The sequence below is a fragment of the Penaeus chinensis genome, chromosome 28 (genome assembly GCF_019202785.1).
Source record: "Penaeus chinensis breed Huanghai No. 1 chromosome 28, ASM1920278v2, whole genome shotgun sequence".
In the NCBI taxonomy this organism is placed as follows: Eukaryota; Metazoa; Arthropoda; class Malacostraca; order Decapoda; family Penaeidae; genus Penaeus; species Penaeus chinensis.
In genome coordinates, this window is record NC_061846.1 from 3,231,919 (window position 1) to 3,238,663 (window position 6,745).

Here is a 6,745-nt window from a genome sequence, read left to right on the forward strand (position 1 = left end):
TGCCCGGAGGGATCTTGGCCGCCTGTGCCCCTCTGCCAAGAGACTTTCGTGCCCCCCAACCCCCTCCCCCCCTCTCTCCCTCACTTCCTTCGTCCCCTCCTCCGTTTTTCCATTCCTCTCCATATATTTCCCTCTCTCTCCTCCTCCTTCGTTCTCTCTCCTCGGTCCCTTTTCCCTCCCTCTTCCCCTCGTTCTCTCCGCCCTCCTTCCCCTTCTCCCCCTCTTTCCCTCTCCCCCTTCTTTTCCTCCCTCACTCCCTCCCCCATCCCCCTCTCCCCTTCCCTTCCCCTCTTTCCCTCCCTCACTCCTTCCTCCATCCCTTCTTTCCCCCCCCTCCCTCTCCTCTCCATCCCCCTTTCTCCCTCCCTTCCCCTCTTTCCCTCCCTCACTCCCTCCTCCATCCCTTCTTTCCCTCCCTCCCTCTCCTCTCCCCCTCCCTTCCCCTCTTTCCCTCCTTCACTCCCTCCTCCATCCCTTCTTTCCCTCCCTCCCTCTCCTCTCCATCCCCCTCTCTCCCTCACTTGCCCCCTTTCCTTCTCTCCCTCTTTCATTCCTTCTCCCCCTCTTTCCCTCTCCCCCTTCTTTCCCTCCCTCACTCCCTCCTCCATCCCTTCTTTCCCTCCCCCCTCTCCTCTCCATCCCCCCTCTCTCCCTCCCTTCCCCTCTTTCCCTCCCTCACTCCCTCCTCCATCCCTTTTTTCCCTCCCTCCCTCTCCTCTTCATCCCCCCTCTCTCCCTCCCTTCCCCTCTTTCCCTCCCTCACTCCCTCCTCCATCCCTTCTTTCCCTCCCTCACTCCCTCCTCCATCCCTTCTTTCCCTCCCTCCCTCTCCTCTCCATCCCCCTCTCTCCCTCCCTTCCCTTCTTTCCCTCCCTCCCTCTCCTCTCCATCCCCCTCTTTCCCTCTCCCGCTTCTTTTCCTCCCTCTTTCATTCCTTCTCCCCCTCTTTCCCGCTAACCCTTCTTTTCCTCCCTCACTCCCACCTCCATCCCCCTCTCTCCCTCCCTTGCCCCCTTTCCTTCCCTCCCTCTTTCATTCCTTCTCCCCCTCCTCCCCCTTTCTCTTCCTGTACCCATCATTCCACCCTTTTTTCCCTCCTCCATATTCTCTTCCTTTACCTTCTTCTCCTCTTCCTTCCCCTGCATCCTCGCCTTTCTTTCTATATTCTTTATTTATTTCCATTTTCTTCTTGTGTCTTTCCTTTATCATCTCCCTCTTCCATTCTTCCTATTCCGTTGCCTTTAGGTATCCAGTTCCTTATCCCTCTTAATATTGTATCTATTCTCTCACTTTACGATAAAATAGTAAATATAAAGACAATAACGATAATGGTATTGATAATACAAAACGGCAGTATCAATAATGATGGTGATGATGATGAAGATGATGGTGATGGTGATGACTGATGGTGGTGGTGATAAGTTTGGGTGATGATGATGATGAAGATAATGAAGATGAAGATGATAGTGATGGTCATGATGAAAATGATGTGATGAGATGATGATGATGATAATGATAATGATAAGGACGATAATAGTGATGATGATAGTAATGATGATAAGTTATAAAGGGTATGGATGCCGGTCACCGTATTGCAAAGCGGACGAAACGCAAAGCGACGAAGAGTAAGTTTTAAAAAGAAACATGTACGGAGAGCGAGAGAGATACCAGAGATGAACTTGAATTAGGAAAATGTTTAAATGTGTGTATATATGTATGTATATGTGCGTGCGTGCGTGCGTGCGTGCGTGCGTGCGTGCGTGCGTGCGTGCGTGCGTGCGTGCGTGCGTGCGTGCGTGCGTGCGTGCGTGCGTGCGTGCGTGCGTGCGTGCGTGCGTGCGTGCGTGCGTGCGTGCGTGCGTGCGTGCGTGCGTGCGTGCGTAAGGATAAGTCCGATATGCGAAGCTGAGCTTCGCCCGGGCTATGCCAATGAGGGGAGCCCGGCCTGTGTCGACTAATGCCGACTCGCTAACGTGTGTCAGCTGGTGCTGACTCGTCTTAGTCCTTACCCGCCGTGGTGCCCAGTCACAGCAGTAACCTCCAGGCGACAATTGTAACTTCTCGCGCCTGGGCGGGGCGCGAACCGCCGACCCCTCGGATGAGAGGCCGACACGTTACCACTGTACTAACCCGGAGGCTGTGCGTGCGTGTGCGTGTGTGCGTGTGTGTGTGTGTGTGTGTGTGTGTGTGTGTGTGTGTGTGTGTGTGTGTGTGTGTGTGTGTGTGTGTGTGTGTGTGTGTGTGTGTGTGTGTGTGTGTGTGTGTGTGTGTGTGTGTGTGTGCGTGCGTGCGTGCGTGCGTGCGTGCGTGCGTGCGTGTGTGTGTGTGTGTGCGCGCGCGTGTGTGTGTGTGCGTGTGTGTGTGTCTGTGTAACAATGATGGCAATAATAATAATGATAATTTTTGTTATTGCTGTTGTTATTATTATTATTATTATTATTATTATTATTATTATTATTATTATTATTACTATTATTATCAGTATCATTATAATTATTATTATTACCATGATTCTTATTACTATTATTACTAGTATCATTAAAATCATTATTATTTCTATAATTACTATTATTATCATCATCATTATCATTATTACTATTATTATTATCATTATTATTATCATTATTAATAATAATATTAATGATAATAATAATAATAATAATTATTATTATTATTTTTATTTTTTTATTATTTGCATGATTAAGCAACTATTGTTATCATTATCATAATCATCAATATCACCATTGCATATTTGTTTGCATTATCAACAACTTTATTATCATTATCATTTTTCATCATCCTTATTATCATTATTATTTTTCATCATCCTTATCATTATCATTTTTCATCATCCTTATCATTATACTTTTAAACACTCACTGACTTTTCTCAATATCCTCGTTGTTTTTAAAACGGCACTTTTTTCTGTAGTCTCTATGTCAGTCTCACTTCCATTTTATTTTTACTTGTTGTGGTCCTCATTATCAATAAACCATATAGATAAAGATAATGATAATCAGAAGAAGAAAAAGAAAAAGAACACTAATAATAAAGATAATGATAATCATAATAATAATAAAAATGATGGCAATGGTTCCAGTGTATAGGATTAATAAAGTATAATAATAGTACCGTAATATCAAAAGTAAATTATTTATTTACAATTTTAGAATTAACACAAGAGAACAATCACCCACAACATGGTCATTACCAACACCAATACAAAGCACAAAGACATATAAAACAAACAAAAACGACAAGGAAAATGACTTCTCATGGATTTCCTTCAGTAAAAAACATATATAAGATCATAACAAATACAATAAATGATATAAATGAAGGAAAATCAATGATCTCAGTAATTTCAGATGTGCTACTAAATACAGGGCCGTTGATAAAAGTACTCATAGAGCACATTAATGAATAAAATAATACAATGGAATACAAGATCAATAATAAACAAAGAAATTGAAATAAACTATTTAATATACAAAGAAAACCCAGAAGTAATAGCAATATGTGAAACATGGTTAAAAGATAAAGACAAATTTAAGATCCCAAATTACCAAATAATAGGAAAGGACAGTAAAAATCAGATAGGTGGAGGCTTAGCCTTCTGTATAAAAAATTATATTCAATAAACAGAAACAGAATTAAATGACAATCAAGAACATAAATTTGAAGCACAAGCAATTAGAATATCTTTTAACAACAGATGGTAAAATGTACTACTAATTTATAACCCATGTAATAACATTTTAAAAGGAGAAATCGAACACTATGCAAACCAATTAGAGGAACCAAAGCTCTTTATGGGAGACCTATATCCTCACCACCCTTTCTGGGAACTAAACTTAAACCCAAAGCTCACTAACAAAACAGGAAAAAAATGTTTTAGATTTTCTCATATATAATGCTGAAATACTATTAACAGGCCAAATAACAAGGATAGACCCAAAAACAGGTAAAACTTCAACAATAGACTTGATAATAGGATATCCAACTTTAAGCCACTTTGAAATAACTGTAGGCCCACATTTGAATAGTGATCATCTGCCAATAATTGTAAAAAATAACAATTAAAACTCTCCTCCTAAAAAAAAAAAAAAAAAAAAAAAAAAAATAGCACTTCACGAAAGAGGGATGGACAAAATACCAGAAAGAACTGAATAAATTAAAGGTAGAAGACACAACAAATCTCCCTTCATTAGCTAACATGCTAAAAGAAATGGGAAAAAAAAAAGTTTCAAGTTTGACAATATTAACACAAAAACTAAACCAAACAAACCATGGTGGAACAAAACTTGTCACAGTGTAATAAAGAAAAGAAACAAAGCTAATAACAAATGAAGGAAAAAACCTAACAAAGAAAACGAAATAGAATATAAAAAACTTATGGCACAAAGTAGACAAATAATTGAAACAGAAAAGAGAAAGACCTGGGAAAACTTTTGTAGTGAACTAGACTTTAAGACAACTAAAAAAGTTTGGAATTTTATAAAGAAGCAAATAGGCAAATTTTCAAACCAAAGCTATCCCATAATAAGTAATGATCTCCCTATAACAAATATAAACAGTAAACTTACTTTATCCAAAGAAGAATATAAAAAGATCATTGTAAAAGAACCAAAAATGATATCCACTAAAGCAGAGATAGACAAATTACTAAAGATCCCCGATACATTAAATTTAAACAAAAAAAAATAACAATGGAAGAGTTAAAAAGATAATTAAACAAAAGTAAGAATGGAAAGGCATATGGGCCAAACAAAACCACAGATGAATTTTACAAAAAGACACCAGACAATATAATAAGATCAATTCTAATAGAAATAAACAAACAGTGGTTAAAAGGTGAATACCCAAATGAATTTAAAAACGTGTTGATAAACCCAATAATAAAACCAGGAAAAAATCAAGCAGATAAAAGTTCCTACAGATTTATCAGTAGAATTTCTCGTCTAGGAAAGATATATGAAAACATCATAAACAGCAGAATTAACTGGTGGTTAGAAATAAATAGAAAACTAGATGAAGACCAAACAGGTTTCAGACCATATACATCAACCACAGATGCACTTCAAATAATTGAATCACTAATAAATAATTCATTAAATGAAAAGAAATATGCTTTGGTAGCCTGCTTAGACCTAGAAAAAGCACTCGACTCGGCCAACCATGATACAATTATAATAAAGGCAGCCAAGCTAGGAATCAAAGGCACACCACTAAAATGGTTAAAGAACTTCTTGGGAAATAGAACATACCAAATATCAATAGGTGAAAAACGAACCCAAAAAGAAAAAAATATTAAAGATCTCCTCTAAGTCCAACTTTATTCAACATACTAATGTCAGACCTGAGCCTCCCAAAGGAAATTTGCAAAATAATTTATGCAGATGACATCATGCTAATTTCTCAAAATAAGGATATTCTAAAGGCTACTAATGACTTAAAAAGTGAAATTAAAAACTTAAAAGAATAGACTGATAGATGGGATTTGAAAATAAACATATCAAAAAGTAAACCCATGTGTTTCACCAATAAAAGAATTCAAAACATACCAGAAATAAGTAAAGATAACGAAAAACTGATATTTACAAATTGCCATAAAATACTAGGATTAGAATTTGATGCCCCAAAACTAAAATGGAAATCACATATTTATAAAATTAAAACTTCTGCTCAAAAAGGGATAGATTTAATGAAAAAACTGTCCACATTATCTTAAGGAGCAAAAAGGGAGACTTTGATAAAATTTTATAACATCTACATAAAACCAAAAATATTATATGGTTCCATAATATATGGAACAGTAAAAAACACAGATTTAAAACGGCTAGAAACTATACAAAATGAAGCAATAAGAATAGCCACAGGGTGTTTTAAGTCAACTCTGATGATAGCACTACAAGCCTTAACAAATACAATGTCCTTAAGACAAGCAATAAAACAACAAGAATGCATTCAAATGGCAAAAATCTTACAAAAACAAGAAACTATGCCTATAAAAAAAATAACACAATCAATCAAGGAATATAACCAGAATACAGATAAAGAGACTTTATTTCATAGAGTTATGGAGACATGCAAAGAACTAAGAATCATAATAAAAACAAATGTCACCCCAAGCATAACTCAAATACCACCTTGGTATGGTATCCATCAAAACACAGAAACTAAATTTATGCAAAGTCTTTCAAAAGACCCTTCTGAATAAATAATCAGGAATCAATTTAATATGATGGCTAACACAATATACAACCATAATAGAATATTCACTGATGGCTCCAAAATTGAAGAAGTCAGTTCTACCTCAGCTGCAATTTACATTAAAAAAAAAAAAAAACATCACAACAATGTGGAAATTATTGAAAGAAACCTAAATAATAGAAGTTATATGCCATAAAAGAAGGACTAAGATGCATAAAAAATAACAACATGAGAAACACAGTGATATACACAGACTCTAAATCAGTAGTTCATTGCATTCAAAACACTAATCCCCAAAAATACAAAAACATTATATTTGAGATATAATCAATCATTTATAGTCTAACAGAAAACAAACAAAAAACAATAATACAGTGGATACCATCACACAAAAACATAAAGGATAATGAAATAGCAGACCTTGCAGCAAAAACAGCTCATAAAATAAGTGAAACTTTTTATATAACCAAAGACATTTCAAATGTAAAAAAAGAAATTAAGAACAGAATGCAAAAGAATTGGGAAGAATACT